The sequence below is a fragment of the Peromyscus maniculatus genome, chromosome 19 (assembly GCF_049852395.1).
Source record: "Peromyscus maniculatus bairdii isolate BWxNUB_F1_BW_parent chromosome 19, HU_Pman_BW_mat_3.1, whole genome shotgun sequence".
NCBI classification, from domain to species: domain Eukaryota; kingdom Metazoa; phylum Chordata; class Mammalia; order Rodentia; family Cricetidae; genus Peromyscus; species Peromyscus maniculatus.
The window spans coordinates 42,956,309-42,980,356 of NC_134870.1; the positions used below are offsets into that span (position 1 = coordinate 42,956,309).

The window sequence follows — 24,048 nt, forward strand, 5'->3', positions numbered from 1 at the left end:
CTGATCAGAAATGCCAGTCTCAACATCTTGCTGATCAGTATTAACAAGTTGGTTTTTAAATTATTTTTTATTTTTATGTAAGTTAATACTTGCTCACTGACATGAATCAGAAAACATATTCTAATTTATAAAATTGAAAGGGCCAGAGCTAAATGGATTCATGAGTCATGAAGTGGCATGCTTCAATCTGCATGACCTGCTCATATGAATGCCTGGAGCAGGACACATAAACACTTAGACCTTTAGGATTACATCTTGGTCTTCATAGATCATCTTGGATTTAGATTTTACTCTCTCTAAGGATGGTACACAGTAAACCAGAGGAAGTCCCCACCCCACACATACATGTTACACCAAGAAATTGTTTTCCTCTATGTTTTGTTCCTTCACTGTAGATGCATTAGCTTTTGGAGACATTTTGGAAAATAGCTTATATTCTTATGGAGATAAAAAAAATCATTCTTTGTTTTTAACAGATACAGATGTGTAAAGTTTATTTAGAAGTTTTATTAAGCTTCCTTTACCAGATATTTATAAAATGTATTAGGAAATGAAAAACATCTTTACTAATGCAAAGTCTCTATTGGGGGGGGGGAGAATATATATTTAATACTGAAAAAAAGAGCCATATAAACTTGATTTAATAAGAAAATCAATGTTTCTTCCTAGCCCAAATTAAAAAAAAAAAAACATTCTTTTTCTTTCTTTTTTTCCCAAAGAATAAGTAGCAATTTATTTAAATAGGTATGACCATGCCCAGAAACCTATCTTATCTCCAGTTCTATGTTCTAGCATGGCAACAGTTTCATAGTGTTAAGGTGACAGAAAAAAGAAAGTCAAACATCAGAACACATGAATCCATTGGTGGAAACATCAGTTATGAGGGTTGTAGCAAAGTGTGAAAATCACCATCATAGGTCTCACACACTATTGATGACACTGTTAGAGTGGATTGACGGAAACTAGTGGCTTGTTAAGAATACACATAAAGTGTTTTTTTTTTCATTCTTTATTTTTTTAGATTAAAATGTAATTACATCCTGTTTCCCCTTCCCTTTCCTCCCTGCAACTACTCCCGTGTATGCCCTCCTTCCCTGCTCTCTCTCTGAAATTCATGGCGTTCTGTCAAACTTAGAAATGGGCAACGAATGGATTTTGTTTTTAAAATAAAAACAATACCAATGCTTTATTTAATAGTTGCAGGTCATCATGGGCCAAGTGGTGGATATTCAGGACCCAACAGCCAGGTCAGCGCAACCTCCAAGCCTCTGTTTCTGACTCTAATAGGGTAAGCACATCACCCTCCCGAACTGGGCCTTGGACATTTTGGATGATAGAGCGGCTGGTGTCATTCATAAATTCCACACGCACCTGTGTGCACTGTCCCTGCAAATCAGTCCTGCCCAGCAAGCACTTTGGTTACCCTAGCCAGCTTGATGGGTTTCACATGACCCGTGTCCATGATGGCATTCATTGGCAGGGAGCCAATGAATGGCTTTTAAAGGACTTAAAATAGTCCAAAATTATCTGACTTGCTGAAATATTTTAATTTTCTATAATCACAAAATTAAGTCATTTGGCCTTGTATAATCGTTATCACAGGTGTAGCTCTCTTTGCCCTTCCCCCCTGAAAACTTCAGTTCACAATAAAAAGAATATTATTGAGGACTTAAAAAAAAAGATCATCACTAAATCCTGCATTATGAACAATACTCTTTTATGAGTATGGAGTTACTGAAACAGGATCTTGCTAGGTAGCTTTGTGTGATCCAGCACTCGCTGTGTGTTCCAGCTCATCCTTGAGCTTATAGCAATCCTCCAGCTGCTGCCTCTTGACTGTTGAATTGCAAGTGTGTGTGGTCACGCCTGGCTGACTGTGATTTTAGAGAGCTTGTGGTTCACTGAGTTTGAAAAGTGTTTCAAATGTCATTATATTGAACAAACAATGAAGCAGAAATGATTCCATTGTTACACATTAAGGGAAGGATTAGGTGGATCATGTTAAGTAGTGACCATTCCCTATTGGTACAATCATAGTCTAAATAATCATCACATTTTGTCTGTACTGACTTCAAGGGCCATCATAATTTTATTTTTCCATTTGAGTTTTTTAGTATCTACCTGAAATATTATACATACTGGTCTTGTTTACTTAGTTTTGCTCCATGCCCAAAGTACCTCAAGGTGTTGTCATTCTTTCAAGTTTTATTTACAAAATTGACACTAATTATAATATTAATCATCTATATTTAAATACTACTTTTAATTATTCTTCAATGGGTTGTAATTTTAACATCAAAACATGCTTTCCCAGGATAGCCTAACAAATAGAAATAGCTATTAGAGAATTTACTTTTGCTTCAATGAACCTGGCATTTTCAGCATGTCATTACTTATGCTCAGTTATGGCCATTGACAGTTATTGTGCCAGACCGGGCTGAGAGAACAGCACCTCTCACACATTATAGGTGATCTGCATGTGTTGGCCTTCTTCCTCAATGGATTTGTTTTTTGTTGTTGTTCACTAAGTTACCTTTATTTCATCCTTTTCTTTCTTTTTTTTTTTTTATTTTGAAGAAGCAGACATTTGTTCTTCATATTCCTAGTGCTTTGGGGTTTTATATAAGCCCTATAGTTATTTTTTATTTAATGCCGAATGTTGTTTATTGAAGGAGGGAAGAGGTCTTAAATACAGGCTGACAGCACAAAGGGAGAACCCCGGAGGGCAGAGGTTCGCTACCAATGTTTTACAATCTTGCATCTAAGTTGTTAATACCCATTATGCAGGATACACAGACAAGGAACTTCCCTTAAGCATTCAGGAGGGTAGAACCTGGCAGAGAATTGGCATACAGAGGATATCAAGGTCAAGGTCAGCAAGCAAGGCAACAGTTACCTAAAACAGGGGCCAGGACCCTACAGGTCCCCCTTTTACTAAAAAATGAGCTTCTGACTTACGTTGCGTGAGATGTCAGCAGGTCACCTTACCTGTCATGGAGATGCCTGCCCAGACCACACAGGCGCTCTATCTTAGGTTGGTGAAGGCCCCCCAGGCATTACCCATCTCTGAATACTCATTATCTTACTGGCTCAGTCCTGTGTGAGCTGCAGAGTTAACTGCTGCCAAAGATCTCAAAGTGAGATTGCACTGGGCTTGCAATCTGTGTGTTCAACAGAGAAAAGACCAACAGAGTTCCTATCCCACCCATAACCAGTAGGCTAAAGGTACCTGAGCCATTCCCTTCCTTAATGAACCTTACTGCAAATTGGAGTCCTTGTAACATGGTATCCCAAAGGAAAATGGAACTTGAGTTTATAAATTTATAATTTCCAAAGCCAATTGAGATGTATGTAACTACTGAATTAAATTTGTCATGCCCAATAAAATGAAAGATTAACTAACTGTGGTAGCTACTTTTGTTGCCAGGGTCTCCACTGTGCTAGCTGTCGTAAGCAATTATGAAATGGTAATCCCAGAGACAGTAGCAGTGGTGGCCACTACTGCTATAACAGCAACAATGGCAGCAGCAATGTCAAACTCTCTTCTGGAGCGTGTGGACATCCACTGGCATGGATACTGTAGTGGGTAGTCATTCCAGCTTGGATCTGGAAGCTCCAACCCCCATTGAGACTCTGGCAACTGTCACGCCTACGAGGCGGGGCGAGGGGAGGTGCTGGAAACCTGAGAGCTGGATGGGCAAGCGCTCGCGCGGGGCGCGCTCTCTGCGCCTGGACCCTGGATGGTGGAGATTGATTGTGCAGAGCTCCAGAGAACACCGCTGGATTGTTAGACGCCTTCCCCAGACCCCCGCGACCTATCCATTCTTTCATTTGTAAGTCATCCACTAAATAAATCTTCCTTTTAACTACGTGGAGTGGCCCTTATAATATTCCCCAATAGATACAACCCCAGGAACACGAACCGCCAAGGCCCATTTTTCTTGATCCCAGCGCAACTTAAGCTGGCAGCTCTGCAAAAGAACAACTGAGAACCATAAAGAAAAAACAGGCAGCTCATAAGGAGCATAACTAATGGTCTTATAATGGCTACATTCAGGCTCATAAATTTTAAGGTATCTTCAAACGGGGGCTAAATGAATTTCAGAAGACCAATAAATGTTGCACAGAGCCACTCCTGAAAAATAGGTACTACAGCAGCTTGAGGAGGATTGTGAAAATGAAAAGGTTAAGCTGGCATGCAACTGTTAACAAAGGAGGTCAGTGACCTTCAGGGTTATCCTTAATCTCCAAGGTGTCTGGGTGACACGTTCTCAAACATACTTGAAAAAGCAGTTGCCATACATTTCCTTCTGGAGAATCCAACTGCATGGCTACAGTTCCTAGGCTTACGTTAATGTTTGCCAAAGCTGGCCATATTGGGCTCTCAGTCCCCATTGGCATCAGAAGGGTAGAGTTTTTCATGAAGGCCCAATAGGTCTCTGCCATGTTAGGCTTCAGCAGCAGCCACAGGGCAGACACAGTGCTCAGGAATCCAAAGAGGAACCTCATTGTCCTGTGGAAAGATGTAAACAGACCCTGGGCCTACGCCAACACTGGATCGGGTCTCCAGTAGAAAGACCCTTCCATCTCTCCAGAGGGTGATTTGCAACAGGAGCCCTCCAGTGCTTATCTGCAGCGGATACTCCACCAGAATCCCCAGATAAAAAATTTAAGATATATAAAACAAGGGAAAGAATAGAATGTGGAGAGGAATGATGAGTCCCTAGTTCCCCCTTTTTTACTTTAGTAAAATATGTTTGTTTGTTTGTTTTAATAGTTCAAATGTTTCTTATCTTTTTTATTTTTAAAATTAATTAATTAATTTATTTTTCTCTTATCAGTTTGATACAGTATGTATTCTTATCTTAATAGTGAAATGTTTCATTGAGGCTTGCTCAGTAATTGAGCAAAACCAAAACTTATTATAAGCCACAGTCGTCCTAGGGTCCCCCATTCTATATATAGCCTCCATGGTTCTGTGGGTTGTAGTCTGATTGTTCTTTATTTTATATCTAGAATTCACTTATGAGTGAGTACATACCATGTTTGTCCTTCTGGGTTTGGGTTACCTCACTCAGGATGATTTTTTCTAGTTCCATCTATTTGCCTGCAAATTTTGTGCTTTCATTGTTTTTCTCTTCTGAGTAGTACTCCATTGTGTATATGTACCATATTTTCTTAATCCATTCTTCAGTTGATGGGCATCTAAGTTGTTTCCAGGTTCTGGGTATTACAAATAGTGTTGCTGTGAACATAGTTAAGTATGGGTCCTTATGGTATGATCGAGCATTCTTTGGGTATATGCCCAAGAGTGGTATGGCTAGGTCTTGAGGGAGTTTGATTCCTAATTTTCTGAGAAACCACCATTCTGATTTCCACAGTGATTGTAACAGGTTGCATTCCCACCAACAGTGGAAGAGTGTTCCCTTTGCTCCACATCCTCTCCAACATTGGCTGTCATTAGTGTTTTTGATCATAGCCATTCTGACAGGTGTAAAGTGGTATCTCAGAGTTGTTTTGATTTATATTTCTGTGATGATTAAGGATGTTGAGTATTTCTTTAAATGTCTTTCAACCATTTGTGATTCTTGTTTTGTGAATTCTCTGTTTAGCTCTTTAACCCATTTTTTTTAAATTGGATTGTTTAGTATTTTGATGTCTAGTTTCTTGAGTTCTTTATATACTGTGGAGATCAATATTCTGTCAGATGTGGGGTTGGTGAAGATCTTATCCCATTCTGTAGGCTGTCTTTTTGTCTTATTGACTATGTCTTTTGCCCTGCAAAAGCTTCTCAGTTTTAAGAGGTCCCATTTATTAATTGTTGTGCTCAGTGTCTGTGTTTGCTTTTGTTTTTGATTTTATTTTTTGAGATAAGGTTTTTGTATCCCTGACTGTCCTGGAACTCACTATGTAATCCTGGCTGTCCTTGAACTCAGAGATCCACCTGCTTCCTGAGTGCTGGGATTAAAGGCATTCGCCTTCATCACCCAACTGGATTATTCTTTAAATAATGGTTGGAAGACATTGAAAAATAATCTAAGGACCTCAAACTGGAAAGAATAATATTCCAATCCAATTAGCTAAATTTCATATATTTATGAAAAACTGCATACTAAACTTTGTAAAAAAATAAAGATGACCAAACCCATCTATGTCTGATGATAACTCTCTTCTCCTCTGTGTTGTGTCTTCAAATGGATAACCACAGCTAATCCCTAAAATGAGTTTCCCCCTGATTTTATCTGCCAAACTTCCCAATTTAAATCATAAAAGTACTTATTTGAACTAAAACCTATGATCTTAAACTGTCATTGACCATATACTGATTAGTCAACTAAGCTAAATAGGATCCAGAGGTACAAAGATAATAACTGCATGAAGATTTCAATACAAGTAGAGTGCTCTAAATGATTATTGTCTTCCTGAAGGTTTTGAGTTTGCTTCAAGGGCATTGAGTTAATTGGACTCAAATGTTAAACCTTGGAACTTGGGTTAGCTTAAGGCCTAATTCTGTTCTTAATAATGAAAGGTACTGATTGTGTTGAATGCCACTGACTTTCTCTAGGAGTTTAGAGTTTATGCACTGAATATTGAGACTCCTTCTGTATTTAAAATTTTCAGGATCCTTTCTAGCTCTACAAATTTATTTCCCTCATATTATTTCTAGTTCCTTAAAATAGTTTGAGTATTAGTCACGTGGACTAATACTGGCACCATTCTATGATGGCGGGCAAAGAACTCAGACTTATTAAAAAACAACAACAACAACAACAACAACAACAACAAAACACACATCAAATTTAAAGCCAAGTAGCAAATACAAAATATCTGAGTTAATTAACTGTCTTCCAATGTTTTTATAACTCTATCTAGAATATGGTCCCCATGCTAGTAGCAAAACTGTAAATATCTTTGTGTTCATTGATTCTTGTTATAACTTCCATTATACTTCATATTGGGCTTTTCTACATTTACAGCTTAATATACATTTAATTTTTTATCTAACAAACAATTTAATTTATTCTAATTATACTATAGTGTGTTTATTTTCTTCTTATAATTTAAAACCCGGGCAAAGGAGCAATTGATGAGGATGTTTCCAGGTCTGATCATCTACTAGCTGGTGGGAAATTGCTTTCATGCCTAATAAGAATTAACAGTTTTGAGGAAAAACTAAGGCAGCATTTAGCAACTTACCATTTCCAGTAGCCTAAATATTTACATCACAGTTTTCATGTATGAAATTCTCTGAAAGAACGATCTCCCAAGGGTCACCTGGGAATTAGCAAATGATAATTAGTAGCATAATTATATCAGCCTGACATTTTATGGGAACAGAATGTACAGGTTAATCACTAATATTAAAATTCATAATATACTTAATGAGATAAAAGTTGAAAGCTGTCTATACTATTTTTCATTATTCTAGAAAAAGAAACCCTGACTTTTCAAATAAAATTTTTTCCTTGTCTAGAAAATATAAGAATATATTACATATGATTGGCTATTAGCTTACTAATGCCTGAAAGTATTTTCTGCATACACAGCCACAGGTATGATGAGCTGCAATGGATAACGTCTATCCTCCTGTATCTCATGCTCTAAACTATTGAAATTAGAGATGTACCATTGCTAAGACATAATTAGATTAAATGTAGAAGCACTTAATTAAGAAATAGTTACTTCATTCCTTTCCCATCATTTTGTGGTACGTTTTTTTAAATTACTACTTCTGTGAGCCCACTAAGGTAGAGACTATTACCACTAACAAACTCGGACTCCGTTATCTGATTAAGAAATGTGGTATTATTATTATCATTATGATAATTTTAGTCCTCATATCTCATTCCTATGTTAAGAAAGGTGTTATTTGAATTTTAGATTCATAATAAATCATTACATTTTTGCTGGCTGATTATATGTCAAAATTTTACCTCATTTATTCTATTTTATGCATTAAAATCTAAAAACAGCTCCTTACTTTAGCTTGGTAGAATGTCAAGGGTTGATAGTCACTTGCTATAAGACAGAGAAGAAAGAAATATAAAAATTACCAACATAATTCTTGAGCCCATCAGAGAAATGTATTGGGAAGTACTAAGACACCTTTCATACAAAGGGGAGATGAGATACTCCAAAGAGAGATTATACAAACTATCTCACCTATGCTACAGAGTAGGCACAAAAACCTTGTGCATGATGCAACAAAAATGAACAAAGGAAAATCAGCTAGAAGAACTCCCAACAGTTAAATATTGGAGTCTGTGTCAGTTGTATGCAGAAACTAACGAAAGAAAGCTTTTATTTATGAAGATATTTACTTGTGGAGAATAGGGCCTAGATGGCATGAATGAACCCCTGTCCAGTGTGATGGGGGTATGCATATGGTGATTAAGACCCAATGAAAGAAATACATAGTTCTGCCTACTTCTCCAAACTCTTTCTTCTGTAAAGAAACAGAGTACTAAGTTGTTATGGAAAGGGTAGCCTAAGATGGAGAAGACAAAAGACAAACAGTCAATTTATGGCTTAGGGCAGGTGTCCTGGTTCACTTCAGCTATCAACTTGATATAGTTCAGAGTCATCTAAAGGATTCCCAATCGAGTAATTGCTAAGATTGGACCTGTGGTCCTTCTAATGGAGAGAATGTTCCAGTTACTGATGTGGGAAGTTCTTCTCAGGGAAGTTCTTCTCATTGTAGTTAGTCTCATTCCTTGACAGGTGGATTTTGGTTGTATAGGAATGCTAGCTGAACATGAGCCAGGCAGAAAAACAGCAAGCAATGTTCCTCTATGGGTTTGCTTTGACTCCATGCTTAAGTTACATCACTTACTCCAATCTACATCAACAATGCATTGTGACCTAGTAGTGTAAGCCAGATAAACTCCTTTTCCACCTGAATTGCTTTTGGCTAGAGTGTTTTTATCACAGCAACTGAAAGTAAACTACAAGAGCAGGTAATGAGCTCTGTTTCAAACCCAATGCCAATAGAAGAATGTGTCTCCTAGAAGAGCTGTGATAGGCTCTATGTGATAGCAACAATTACTATCAGGTGAAACTGGCCCTCAAAGAAAGAGTAGAGGAGGGCAAGAGAGGAAGTAATGTTGAGTAAGCTCAACCATGGGGATTAAAACACAGTCTTTAATATTGTGGTTGGACAGGGTAGTGTGTTCAGCCACATCATTCTGATATGTGAAGACAGCAAGACTGGAGAGAAAGACTATGGGTCATGAATAGATATGAAAAATCTGAGAAAGGATTGATGAATTCACCATAATCATATCTGCTAGGGCAATGTTGGCACAAAGGTGATGGGCATAACCAACCAATGTCTGCTTGGACTTAAGGACCATTTCCTGGGATAGAAGCTAAACCTGACATTGCTTGGGTGACCAAGAGCCAGAGACTAGATAGCCCAGAGACCTAGGGTAAAACCAAATACCACCAGTCTTAAAAAAGAAAAAAATAGTAGTGATAAAATGACTTCTAATGATATTCTGCTATACTTATAATTCTGTACCTCATTTATCCATCATCAGAGAAGCTTCCTCCTACAGCAGATGGCAACAAATACAAAGACCCACAGCTCCATATTACTCAGAGAAAGAGAGACAGAGAGAGACAGAGAGACAGAGAGAGACAGAGAGAGACCTGGGGACACACAGCACTAAGGAGATGTCTCCAACAAATCCCTCCCCTTAGAGCTCAGGGAACCACATGAAGGAGGAGAAGAAGGCGTGTAAAGGCCAGAGAGAATGGAGGACAAGCAAACAAGAACCTCTAAATAAACCTTAGCAAAGCTCATATGAACTCATAGAGACTGAGACAAGAAGCATAAGGGCCTACACAGGTCTGCGCCAGGTCCTCTGCATATATATTATAGTTTACAGTTTAGTATTTTTATGGGAATCCTGAGCATGTGAACCAGTGGGTCTCTGATTCTTGTGCTTTTTCTTGGGACTCTTTTGCTTCTGTTGTTTTGCTTTGTCCAACTTTGATGTATTGATTTTAGTTTTATCCTGTATTTTATTTTGTTATGATATCCTCTAAACCTGTTCTTTTCTAATGGCAGAACAGGGGTGGATCTGGATGGGAGGAGAGGCAGAGAGGAACTGGGAGGAGTAGATGGATTGGGAACTATAATCAGGATATGTTGTATGAGAAAAGAATATTTTCAATAAAAATGGGAGGGGAACATTAAAAACTAAGCCTACAAAATTCATATAAGGTATATATGCATATATAGAGTTTTAAAGTTCTATGAATCTCAATACATGAAATGAAAAATATAAAGCCAAAAATTCCACAATCACATCTGAAATCAAAAGACAAGAATGGTTTAGGGGGAAAATCAAACAAAAGATCAATTAAGATCTATGGCAAACATGAACCCTCTCTCTAAACAAATAGAGCCTCAGTAATAAAAAGGGAGAGAAGTCACCCAGGGAAAATATTAGATGAGATAGTTTCTAAGTATTTTCCACAAATAACAAAAAACATAAAATCAGAGCATGGAAAAAGAATTGCAAATAAAAGATGGTTTCTTGAAAAAATGAACAAGAAAGGTAGGGTGGAGTAGAAAAGAGAGTTTGCAGATATTTTAAGGAAAACACAAATGGAGCGGAGCTCTGAAAACATGGTAAGTCTTAAAAGGCTTCCTATGGGATGATTACAAGTGCACAAGAATGTGGGAAAGGAAAAATATATTGGAAGAAGGGAAAATCCACATTTGCTAGTGATCCTAGGATGGGAGGGATGAATATCCATTGCAAAGAAGATTAACTTTTTCAAGATGGTGCTTCACAGTGTAGCTCTAGCAAACCTGGAACTTGCTATGTAGACCAGTCTGACCCCAAACTCACAGAGATTCTACTGCCCCAGCTGCCTCAGTGCTTGAATTAAAGACATGCTGGCAATGGTCGCGAGACGGCAGGAACTGACCTACTCTGGTGATGGGATGGCCAGACACCCAGATAGTGGTGCCATAAACCCCATCCAAGGACTGAGGAATCCGAAGGCAGACATCCACATCTGGGCCCCTGGTGGAGCACTGGGAGTCTAATTAGTGAGAAAGAAGAGGGTTTATATGAGCGAGAATTGTTGAAGCCAAGGTTGGATAAAGCACAGGGACAAATAACCAAATGAATGGAAGCACAGGATCTATGAACCAAAGGCTGAGGGGCCCCCAACTGGATCAGGCCCCCTGAACGGGTGAGACAGTCATTTGGCTTGATCTGTTTGGGAGGCAGCTGTGCATTGGTGCCAGGTCCTGGGCTCGTTGCATGAGTTGGCTGTTTGAATTCTGGGACTTATGCAGGGACACTTGGCTCGGTCTGGGAGGGGGGAATGGACCTGCCTGGACTGAGTCTACCAGGTCAACCCCGGTCCTCGGGGGAGATCTTGATCTGGAGGAGGTGGGAATGGGGGGTGGGCTGGGGGGAGGGGTGGGCGAGAGGGGGAGAACAGGGGATTCTGTGGCTATTATGTTGAACTGAATGGTGTTGTAAAATAATAATAATAATAATAAAAAAAAAGAATGAATGAAGATAAAAAAAAAAAGACATGCACCACCACAACTGGCTACACAGAGAAATTTTTTCAATAAAATTCTTTTTTCATTTAATTTTTTTTGTTCATTTTACATACCAACTACTGATTTTCCTCTCATCCCTCCTCCTGTTCTTCCTAGCCTTCCCTCTCCAATCCACCCCCCATCTCCTCCTCCGAAAAGGTAAGGCCTCCCATGGAGAGTCAGTAAAACCTGGTACATTCAGCCTGGTGCATTCAGTTGAGGCAAGTCCAAGCCCCTCCACCCTGTATCAAGACTGTTCAAGGTGTCCCATTAGGGGTAATAGGCTCCAGAAAGCCAGCTCATGCACCAGGGATCTGCCAGGGGTCCTGCAAACAGACCAAGCTACACAGCTGTCTCCTGTATGCAGAGGGCCTAGTCTGGTTCCATGCAGGTTCCAGAGTTGTGGGTCTAAAGTTCATGAGTTCCTACAAGCTTGGTTCAGTTGTCTCTGTAGAATTTTTAAGGTATCTCTGTGTGGCATTACAAGGATGGACACATGGCATCACACTTTTTTTCCCAAACCCACAGAATGCACAGCATCATGAGCGAATCTTAATGTCAGCTATGCAGTTTGAGTAGATCACGTGTCAATGACGGTTCATTGAGTACAAAAATGTAAATAAAATTAGCTACTTTTGTGATGGTATGTCTGCTTACTCATGTCATAGGACAGGTAGAAGTTGAACTGGTGACTAAAGCTTCACCCCTACTGACTAGCTTTCTTGGTGCTGGAAGGTATTCTGCACACTAGTGGAAGAAAAAGGCTGCCATCAATACCTGAGATCTACAACAGAGACCTGCTACAAGACATACTGATACAATGGTAGAATAAAAGTTATGGGAGTAATCAACCACCTTTTTGGTTGATTTTAATGTCTTTTCCATGACACTCCCCAAAAGATCCAAATCCTGAGACTAGATAGGTCATAGGCCCAGAAGAAAACCTACTCATTTCATTCTGTTAAACAGACATAGCAATAAAATGACTCCTAAAGACATATTGCTAAACCCATAGATTAGCACCTCACTGAACCCTCATCAGAGAAGCTTCTTCTTGTAGCAGGTGGCAATTAACACAGAGACCCACAACTGGACAATGCCCAGCATGTAAGAGACTTTGGAGTACTCAGTCCCCAAGTAAGATATCTTTATCAAAACCTTCCCCTCAAGGCTCAGGAATCTTTAATGAGAATGTATGAAATGCATTTACGGATTCAAAGGTCCTTTAATATTGCTATAGCTGTGGAAATCCCTCATGTTCTGTATCAGAAAAGAAAAAGATATCCAGAGCTTATTTGTCAGGAATATAGAACCATGTTTTTTAATCTTATTGCACAAATACCTAACATCAGGTAAAGGGATGTAGAGTAGTTTGAGCCCCTGACATTTTTATTAATGTCATTTTCAAGCAAAGAACATTGAGATTGTCTGGGTTTATCCTTTTCAATGGGACTAAATGCGGAATGAATTAAAGCAAGTCAAACTGAAATGAACTTAAATACCAGGGACAGTTATAATAACAAATGTCATTCTTCATAGATTTGCTAAAAAATCCTGTTTTAAAATTGCTCATTTCCAAATGCAATATTCCATTTAATAGAATGTAATACTAAGCTCAAAATTTGGAGTTATTTATGCAAATCCAGCTTATTCCACATAAATAAGACATGTGACTTAAGCCAGTTATTGACCTGTGAACTCTTGTTGGATTTCTCCGGTTTTATTCAAGATGAAATGAATATTGAATGAAAAAATTTGGAAATGTATCATTTTACCTAGGGGATTACTAAGAGTTGATACGATTTAATGGATTTTAATTTGTCTAAGGTGTCAATGCCATAGGGCTAAGATGTAAAAACAACACATTTGTATTAATGTCTGTTCTATAGTTTTATTCGTAGTCCAAAAGCATGCACTAAGAGGTTAAGCAGTTGCAGTGTGCCAAAGATAACGTATAAACTGTATGGGTAGTAAACATGGGCAATTATGTTATTAATATAAAACATTGAAGAAAAGGAACAGGCTTACCAAAGATGAGGTTTCTGTGAGCATGTGTGTATGCATGCATGTATCTTCTTCAAGCTAAGCCCGTAAACAAACTGTTTCCAAAGCAAGCTAAATGCAACTCAGTGATGGATTTGCATGCTTCTTTCAGTCTTGCCTACCTCCATACTTCTGATTCTCTGTCCCAGTACTATCTTTTAGGCAGAATAGCAAACATAAACTAAGCTAGCCACAGCAGTAGTCTCTCCAGGACCACAGATGTTGTCATCACCATCAGCTGGCCCCAGAGGCACTGCAGTCCTTTGCATCAGTAAGGCTCTTCTGTCTCTTCAGTAATTTGAAGTTTCTCAGTTGTGAGTGGAGCATCTAACAAGCAAACGCTTGTATCTACTTTAGGTCTTTTCTCCCAAATTGTGAATTCAAATGTGACAGGATTGTTTAGTTAATGAATGTATTTTTAAATTCTAAGATAGAATAAAGATTATCACTTATTAGATAGACACTAAATAGTTATATCAATGACAAATGAATGGTATTTTTTCTCTCTTTATTTAAAAAGTCAGCTTTTAAATACTAAGTGCAAGGAACTGTGGAGCTGGCTTGGCCTAGCTGCCTTCAGAGGCATGCATCACAGGTTTTTCATGTTAGCGTCCATGGCTCCTGGGGCACAATATGCCTTCCAGTTCCTGAGAGACCCATGCACTCCCTCAGGCAGTGAAGCATTCAAGCCACTTTGTGCTTCTTGGTGTGTTCCCTCTGTAGTCAAGGATGCATGGAAACTTGACAGGACAATTGGTCTTAGCCATTAATCTTGTGTACCTTGTATGACTTGGAAACTTCACTGTATCCTGGCAACTACAACTTATTGATCCCGGAAGTTGCCATTATATCCTGTTTATGATAAAGATATAAAAAGCCTGATTGCTCTCAATAAAATTGTCAAAGCCTCAGTTCTGCTGTAGCCCCTCCAACTGACCTGATTTAATTCCTTGCAACCATATCAGGTGACCTTGGCTCTGTAAGTAAGTGCAGGCACTTACAAGTAACTTCTATAAAGTCTATGTGGCCCAGTTATGAGAATATATTTTAATATGAATCAGTATAATATTCTACCTTTCCTCCCTTCTGTTTCCATGTGTCCCTTCCCCCTCCTCTTTTCATGGCCTCACTGTGGAATTCAAGCCAGTACTGTTCAGTCCTGGCTAACATTTAATTCACAATCCTCCAGTATTAGTTTCCTGAATATTGCAATTTTACGCACGGGCCAGAATCCTATATCTAACTCTCTCTTAATTGCATTATCTTTCATATTTACTTAGAATACCTATGAGTTTTACTTGCTGAAATTTATTATATATCTCAACAACTTACATACAAATCACCATTTAATTCATATTCAAAGGTACCTGAGATATTCTATGCCTTCATTTTATATCAGTGACAAGATTAGTTTCCTATATCAAAATAAATAAACCTCAAAAGCATTATAATAAATGGAACATAATATTATATGATACTACTTTTATGAGGAAATGTAGAAGCAAATAATTTGATAAGGTTTTCAAATTCTGGGGGTAAAATTAGAAACTATTATTTAAAGGTACAAAATTTCAATTATATAAGATGAATGAAAGCCAGGGATATAGTGTTAAGTAGTATACTGCCTATATTAACAATATTACATTGTACATTTAAAAGAAAAAGTATTTTACTTTTAATTTGATGTTCTAAATTTTACTATATTCATTATATTCCGTGTGTGTGTGTGTGTGTGTGTGTGTGTGTGTGTGTGTGTGTGTCATAGTGTACTTGTGGGGGTGAGCAGACAATTTGTGTGAGTCAGTTTTCTCCTTCCATCAAATAGGTCCTGGAAATTAAACTCAGGTTCTCCAACTTGGCAGAAAGCACCTTTACTTCCTAAGCCATCGATCAGCTTTCCTTGTCCTCCCACTCTGTTCCTGGTCCATCTGGGACCTCCCTCTCCCTTAAGCTCTCTTTCCCCTGACCCTTGCCCTCCATCCCCAGTGGACCCTGCAATCTACACACCCATCTGCCCTAGACCCCCACCACTTCCGGAGGCCCCCAGCTCCAACACCAGCCTTGTATTCTTAGATGCTATGAGAAAGCAGTCTGAGGAAGTCACAAGGAGCAAGCCGGGAAGAAGCACGCCTCCATGGCCTTTGCTTCAGTTCTCTCCAGGTTTCTGCCTTGGGTTCTTGATCAGACTTCTTTCATTGATGGATTCTGACCTAGGAGTATAAGCTGAAATAAGTTTTTTTTTTTCTCTGCTTTTGGTCATGGTCTTCAAACATAGAAGTGGAAATCTATCTAGGAAAACAGTTGCAGATATTGTAAAGGTAAAATATTCTAGATTCTCCTAAACTCATAAACGAATCAGGTCATTGCCAAAAATGATATTGCTTTAAGTGAAATTTCTATGAATCTTGAACAGATTTTGAGTTTCATTTGTATATTATTTCTGCATTCCCATGACTCTAGCATCTAGGTTCTGCCCAAGTAAATATGCTGGATGCTTGTAAAAGTAGCCTGGATGAATCCATAATGGGGAAATAGTGAGTGACCAAGAAACAGCATCAAGCTGAACAAACAAAGAATTTCATTAGAGTTGAAACTGTACAGTAAAAGTAACTCAATGAATTTGAGCTAAAATAGCAAAAACATGATGAAGGTAGTTAAAATGAAGTCTAACTTTTTAAAATTAGTACAATAAAAACAGAGCCTGAACATTTGGCTTCGTTAAGAGGCAATTCAATTTTACATCAAAGTAAAAACTATGAATCATTAGAATATTGAGATGGTAGCATCAACTGTAGAAGAAACTGGATAGTGTCTTCAAAAGGAACCTCATTATTTTAAAGCTATAAAAATATTTGTCTTCAGATCAAAATTATAAAGATATCAAATTCAAAGAAAGGAAATCAAATACCTTTGGGGAATCAGGAAGTTTGTGAATTAGAAATTCCCAGTTTTTTTCCCATAAGGAATGAAATGCATTATTTTCTTTTTCTTTTCATGTAATGTGGCAGTGGAACCACCTCTTGCCAAGTCAGAAACAGAAACACTGAGCTTGCTCAGTGTCAGATTTTTTCCATATTTATCTTCTTCAAAATGACTGACCACTTTTTTTTTATTTTCTAAATAAGAAACTATTGTATTTCTCTTTTTTTCAATCCTCAATTTTGCTTTGTTAAATTTTATGTATTGTTTTGTGTGTCTATTTATTAATATTCTAAGAGAAATTATTTAAATGTATTTCTTCTACAGATTCTAAGTAGGAGCTTTAATGTTCTCTCATCCTAATTATTGAATCTCATTTAAAATTTAAATTTGGGGAGAAGTGGAGGTCAATGAGAGAGGAAGAGAAAAGAGAAGTTGTGGCAAAAGAGATCAAAAGATACTGCTGAAAATGTCGTTGTGAAGCCCAACATTTTGTATAAGTAAAATACACTAATAACATTTAAAGTTTTAAAATCTTTTTGACTTTGGCTTGTTTGCTTTGACATTATGGAATAAAATATATTCTTTCTACTGTTTGTTATTTTTATATTACTTCTTTTTCAATTGTACTTGCAATATGAAAATAAATATTTTTTGAAAAAAAAATACACCAATGATGGTGGTGGTGCTGAACTTCTTACCACTCGTCACAGGATTTTCTAATTACTGAACAGAGCACAGTGTTCTAGAAATAACCCTTCCATTTATTCTAAATCTCTTTCTGTGATACTTCAGTGGCCATTCGAAGCATATACATCTTATTAATTTCATTTTGCTTTGTACGTGTGTTACTCCTGATATAAGCCATAAATTTGGTGGTAAACATTTATGAAATGTGACTTAATCACACGAAACTACTTTTAAAGTTTTTGTTGACTGCCTCAAGAATGCATTGCAGTTAATAAATACATTGTCATTTCATTTATGTTTAGGAATGGGAGTAATCAGGCAGGCAATGCAAAATGTCTGGATAATTGAAAAGTTTCTCAATAATTAAAATCAGTGTAAAACAAGTTTTTGCCAAGACTACTTGAAATATTTATTGAATCATCTGTGTGAATAATATGCTTGTTGAAGAGACATTTTAACTTTCAAAACAATGAATAATTAGGCTTCACCCTAAATCAATAAAATATACCAGAAGCTGTTTGTAGTACTTAATTAAACTATAACCCAAAGACACCAATTATAATAAAATTCTTCACAAACAAATTGACTGTTTTGTCTTTTTAACAAATCATCAAACTGTGACTGTGCAGAAAGCAGCAGGTGAAGCCACGGGCAGAATTTTCTGGTATTACTCCTCTCGGGGACAGCTACTCCATTTGATCAGTGTTCATCTCCAAACTCATTCTTCACATGTATGATATGGAAAGTATGAGTGTAGGTGAGAGATGTGACATTCTCAGTAATTCTGAATACTGATTTAGAAGGGTTTTTTTTTTTTTTTTGGAAAGTGTTCAGCTAATGAAAAAGGAAGAAAGGACAGGTGAAGATCTCCAATATTTTAAGTGGAACAAATGATAAGCTGTGGATATTCTGGCTCAAAAGATCTTTGTGTTAGAGATTGGTAGCTTATGCAAATTTTGCGGTATTTTCTGAAACAATTAGGTCATTCTCAATGGGATTTGCCTTGCCAGTGCCCTTTCATCATTCTAAATCTAACTGAGCCTTTGTGTTTGTCTCTATAAACTAGATAGTTTGCTAAAAGGTACAGGATTCTTTCTTGTCTAACGTGTGCAGGTTATATTAAAAGTTAAGGAAAGCCTTCTACAGTGCCAGTAAAATTCATCTGTCGATGCTATCATTGGTAAAATGATGTGACTGGGAGGAATAGATCCAAGTATGTTTGCAAGAAGGCCAAAATCTAAAATGATGCATTCTTGCAAAACAATATATTTTATGTGCTCATATTCTAATTAAATATAAAATTGAGTCTCATAAGTAAATTTATATTTATAGCTGGCATTTAATTTTGAAATTAGGGCACAGGTTACATCCATAAGACCAAAAGAAAATTATTTCTCTAAGTATGTGTGTTTTATAAAAATAATTTTCAAAATCAAAAGATTATACTTTTCAATTATTTAAGTTCAGTTATCAAAATAAATATTGTGCAATTTTAATTTTAAAAATAAAAGTAATCCCAATAGAATATAATAACATTAGTGTGTTATTATTGAAACAATAAACCTAAGCATCAACATACATCCCTTAATTCAACAAAAATGCAGATATAACATATGAAAATCTATGGGACACAATGAAGGGAGTTCTAAAAGGAATGCTTATAGCACTAAGTTCCTAGCTCAAATATTTTGAGGGAACTCAAGTTAATAACTTAATGATGCACCATATGTTTTGGAAAACCAATCAAACAACAACAAAACCCACAAAAGAGTAAACAGGAAAGAAAAATAAAAAAAATCATGGTATAAATTATAACAATTTTTTTCTTATCCTGTCTTAGAATTTAAATAGTTTCAGATGATGGTGGATTACATAGCCTTCTTGTTTGTTATACTATACCAATCTTCAGACTTGGGAAAGTTTCCAGGTCAATATCTCAGTCTGGAGACAATTCTAGTTCAACAGAGACCCCATCTTAGACTCCATTTTGTAGAATATGTTTTATTTCATTTCTTTTTTTTTTTTCCTCAGTAAACCATATGTCATTCAACAATATGTTATTTGGTCAACAATAGTTTGTGTACTTTCTATGGCTTCTATTTTCTTTTTGTATCTATTGTGGTCAGGCAAAATGTAGGGTATTGTTTCAATATTTCTATGTTTGTTAAAACTTGCTTTGTATCCTAATACGTGGACAATTTTGTAGAAAGTTCCATGGATGCTGAGAAGAGTGTATATTCTTTAGTATTTGGGTGAAATATTCTACAGATACCTGTTAAGTCAATTGTTTTGTGATATATATATATATATATATATATATATATAATCTGTATTTGTATATTGCATTACAATATAATGTTTCTCTGTACTTTTTTTCCTAAGGACATGTCTATTGCTGAGATTGGGGAATAAAAGTCATTCACTATCACTGTGCTGATGTTCATCTGTGGCTTTTGATATCCTCATGTTGTTTTAAGTAACTGGGTATGCCTGTGTTTGTTACACATATGTTTATAATTATAATGTCCTCCTGAAAGATTCTTCTGTTATTATATATGAAATGACCATCCTTAATTTTCTAACTAGTTTGAATTTAAAACATTTTTCAAGACATTAGAATGCCTATATATTCTACCAATCATTTTACTCTATATTGTAATAATTCATTTTATTGCATAATTGTTAATGTAATAAGAACAATAGAAATGTCAAAGGAAGTCTGTATCCAGTAACTATAAATCTGACGTGAGAACTTATGTCCATGATACCATATCACAACTTTGACTGTATGTTTATTTTGTGTATGTTTCCATAAATAATAATTTGTTCTAAACATTGGCCAAACCAACAGGAAGCAAACTTATTTATTTTAGAGCAAACAATGCATGTAAATTAATGATTAACATTACTATCTACAAAATGGTTGTATTTTGTACTATTTAAAAAAACATGCAAATTATATATTTATGTTTTGATCTTAAATTATTACTTTGGTGTATTTTGTGAAAGGTGCTTTATTATTTCACAATGACATTTGACAGTTTCAGGCTTGTATTTGTATATTCTTTTCACATGTGCTTTCTATGAATGTAATGACATGAGATTAAAGCATTCAAAATGATTGTTACTATTACAAATTGTTTGTAACAAATATAAAACAAATAGAGACTATGTGTGTGTTTAAAATAATCACTAATTACAATATTAGCTGCTTTTAGGCATTCAGTCAGAAATAATTAACTTAGTGATGAATAAAAGATATTCACATTTACATGTTGCTTATTTATTTTTTTAATACTTTAATTCACTCTTTTTTTTCTACCAATTGCCTCTCCAAAGTATTTTTCTAAGTATACATAAATGGCAGATTATGGAATGGGAGATAGCCTAACACATGTGATATGAAAGTAGAGGGGTAAATAACAAAAGTGGAAAAGTTTAAAAGTGAGTAAGGGTTGGAGATAAGAGTGAGAAAAAGTTGGGGAAGAGATTTAAAAAAATTAAAAACTTATGAAGATCTTAAGGAAACCTAGTATTTTATAAGTCTATTGAAATACATATTTAGAAAAAAAATGAAGAAGTCTGTGCATGGATAGATAAAATGTTCCTTCCAGAAGCCAAAGTTTACTGAACTAAAAAAAAATCTATGACCAAGTATTGAATGAGTACTAATCTGTTTATAAGGAGACACCAGATGGCCCCAAAACATTACATGTTGTTACTCATGTTCTTCTTTTCCCAACAGACTTTCTTGTCAAAGATTCCATACACATGGGTTACAAAACACTGAGAAATCAAACTGAATATGACCCATGAAATTTTTTCCATCTAAGTTGGCTTTTACTGTGCCAGAATGTGTTATGAATGCACTTGCTTGGGTAGAAAAAATTTATAAATGTTTCTAACAAGCTATGCAACACACAACCTACAGAAGTTTCTTGTTTGGCAAGATAAACACACCCATGCAATAATGGCATGACTAATACAGGGTAACCAAGCACTTTCTGCTCCTATTTGAGACTCACTCTATAAGAGGAAACTCAGGCCTGGTAGTATAAATCTGACCAAGAGTACATGGCTGTGGAGGCCATAATCCCTAAGGGAGAACCTTCTATAACTATTTTCCTAATCAGACATGGTGTCAAACTTCATTCTAAGTACTTATAGTTGCACCCATAGATTAGAACTTCTCTTAGATTTCATTAGGGAAGTTTCTTTTTTGCAATGGGATGTAGTTAATACTAAGACTCACCACTTGTCAAAATGTATGAAATAATTGACTGTAGAGTGCTTAGCCCTAAATGGGGTAAAATATACATAGCAAGTCTATCATTTGGGACTGCTAGCTCAAAAATAATGTCATGGAGACTTCTTATTAATTATGAAAGTTTGTTTTAGTTTAATCTCGCTCTTATAACTTAGGTTAGCATGCTTCTATTAATCTGTATTTTGCCACATGTTTTTTTAAACCTTTTATCCATTCTGTATGTCTGACTTGGTCTGCATCCACTAGTGTCTATGCATCTAGATTCATCTCTTCCTCTCTTGCCCCAGAAATCACGCCTATCCTCTCCTGCCTGGCTATTGTCCATTTAGCTCTTTATTAAACCAAACAGAAAGTGCTTTGGCATAGACACATCACAGTGTACAAAAAGATGACTCCACAACATTTCCCCTATTTGGTCTAAAAAGGAAAGATTTAACTCTAACACAGTATAACTATACAATAAGAATAATGATCATATAAGAACTACATGTATTTGTCATATTCAAAGAACATATTCTTTTATCTATCCTAACTTCAGGAATCCAGTTTTCTACCTAAACCACTTTATATCATAACTTGTATTACCAACCTAAAATATCTTTTTAGACCTTAAAACATTTTCTTAGATTAAACAACTTAAGCTTTTATGTCTCCCAACCTTTAAAAACTTTATATCTCTTTTGTAAGTTTCCTTTTTGAATTTGGCAACAAAGAAAACTGTATAACTATCTAGTCTTCAACCTCCATTAGAGACCCAAAAAGGATAAAATATTACTTGAGTAAACAGGAAGTGCTGAACAAGCAACTTCCAAAACTATAGAAATAACAAAGACGGCTCATTGCCTGGACAGTCATCCAAGGTTCCTTTGCAATGTTGGGGAATCCATCTTTGACCTACAGGCCTAGAATATCCAATAGACTTTTCTGCAAAGGAAGAATTTTGAAGGACTGCCGTAACTTGGCAATCACTTTCTCCTGTATCCTGTTTGTCCAATTTGGACAACATACAGTCAACAGTTGAGGCAAGGGAAGTTTCTTGACAAGTGGCTAACTTTGCCACAATAAAAGCAAACTTAATATGGAGGTTCTTCAATGCTCATCATCCAGGAGTGGATATGCGTTACTGTCATATAAAGCCTTAGGCTATTAAAACATCTTAAATTCCATATTCTGTAAGTCCCCAACGTGTTTGAAGAGTACCTATCTATCTAAAATATATCTGTTTAACCTTGAAAACATACCTAATGTGACTACAAGTTTGATTATTATAGATGACTAACTGCTAACATGTATTTCTTAATTATGGTAAACAGTTTATAATAATAGCTTTCAAGGAACAGAACTAACATTATATTTTTAAATGAGCTACATAGTTACCTTAAACAATAGTAGAAACATATATGCAGTATGTCATAACAAAAAAACCTTAAATTTGTATCAATATACAAAAATATCTTAAACAATAGTAGAACTATACATACAGTATCTTCTAACAAAAATAACAAATTTGTCAATATGCAAAAATCCATACCAATGTAAAGTATTTGAGATTATTAGTTGATTTTTAGGTTAAAAGTAGAGTCAATAATCTCTTTGTCCTACCAGTCCTATATCGCTCCTTTTTCTTTTTGGAAAGAGATCCTTGATTCTAAATCCTTGATGTTTAGTTTCCTCCCTTACCATGACCAGTAACAATTTTTGACAAATCCCCCTAATTGGTGACAAAAATCCATAATCCTCTTGGGTGGGGGTGTCCTCTTCTCTAAACTGCTTCATGTTGTCTCAGGACAACAGGGACTCTGGGAAAATTGGGATAATTGTCAAATCTAGGAAATATAGCTACATTGTTTTTTGTCTAGTTTCTGTGTGATGGGAAAGTGTCGAACTAATCTGAAGTCCTGCCTTGAGGAGTCTGTGAGGCTGGACCTTCTCTGCTAGCAGCTTTGAAGTTGCTCTGGATGCAGAATTTTGAGGACACTGTAACAGAGGCATACTGAGAGGCTGGGTCATATGAACTACTTATCTTTATTAGTATCTGGCCCTTTATTTTCTGAAAACACAAACTTTAAAAGGTAGCATAAATATCTGCATTAACTCAAGTATGGAATATGTGGTATGCAAAAATCAGCTAAAGATGATTCTCTGTTATATATTTGAGCAGGAAAAAGACAACTGTCAACTTTATAAGTCCATTTGGACTGTATAACTCAACTGTCATGAGGACTCTGTAGCCAATAATATTTATCATATCTCATCTAGTCTCAGAGCTGTTCCTTTGTCAAGGAATCAGCTTATATGTCAACTGTCATGTACTTTTTTTTTGGTTTCTTCTTTTATATCTATAGCCAAGATTTTCAGGAGGTCTCCTCCACTCAAATCTGATCTTTACTAATATTGAAGAAATCCATAGTTTTTTGTTTCCCGTGGAAAGAAAAGTATAATCTCTTCCTTCATGCAACACATTTTTTGATTTCCATTCTAAATTTAAGACATCCTTAAAATATATGAGATGGTTTAATTTAGTAGTATTTTTTTTTCACGATGCAGTGTCTCTCTG

General features: G+C 36.2%; 1 pseudogene; it reads right to left on the minus strand.

Annotated features, from left to right (window-relative positions):
• Positions 1-1,248: 1,248 nt before the first annotated feature.
• Positions 1,249-1,462, minus strand: LOC102902930 (small ribosomal subunit protein eS28 pseudogene; annotated as a pseudogene).
• Between the last annotated feature and the right edge of the window lie 22,586 nt (positions 1,463-24,048).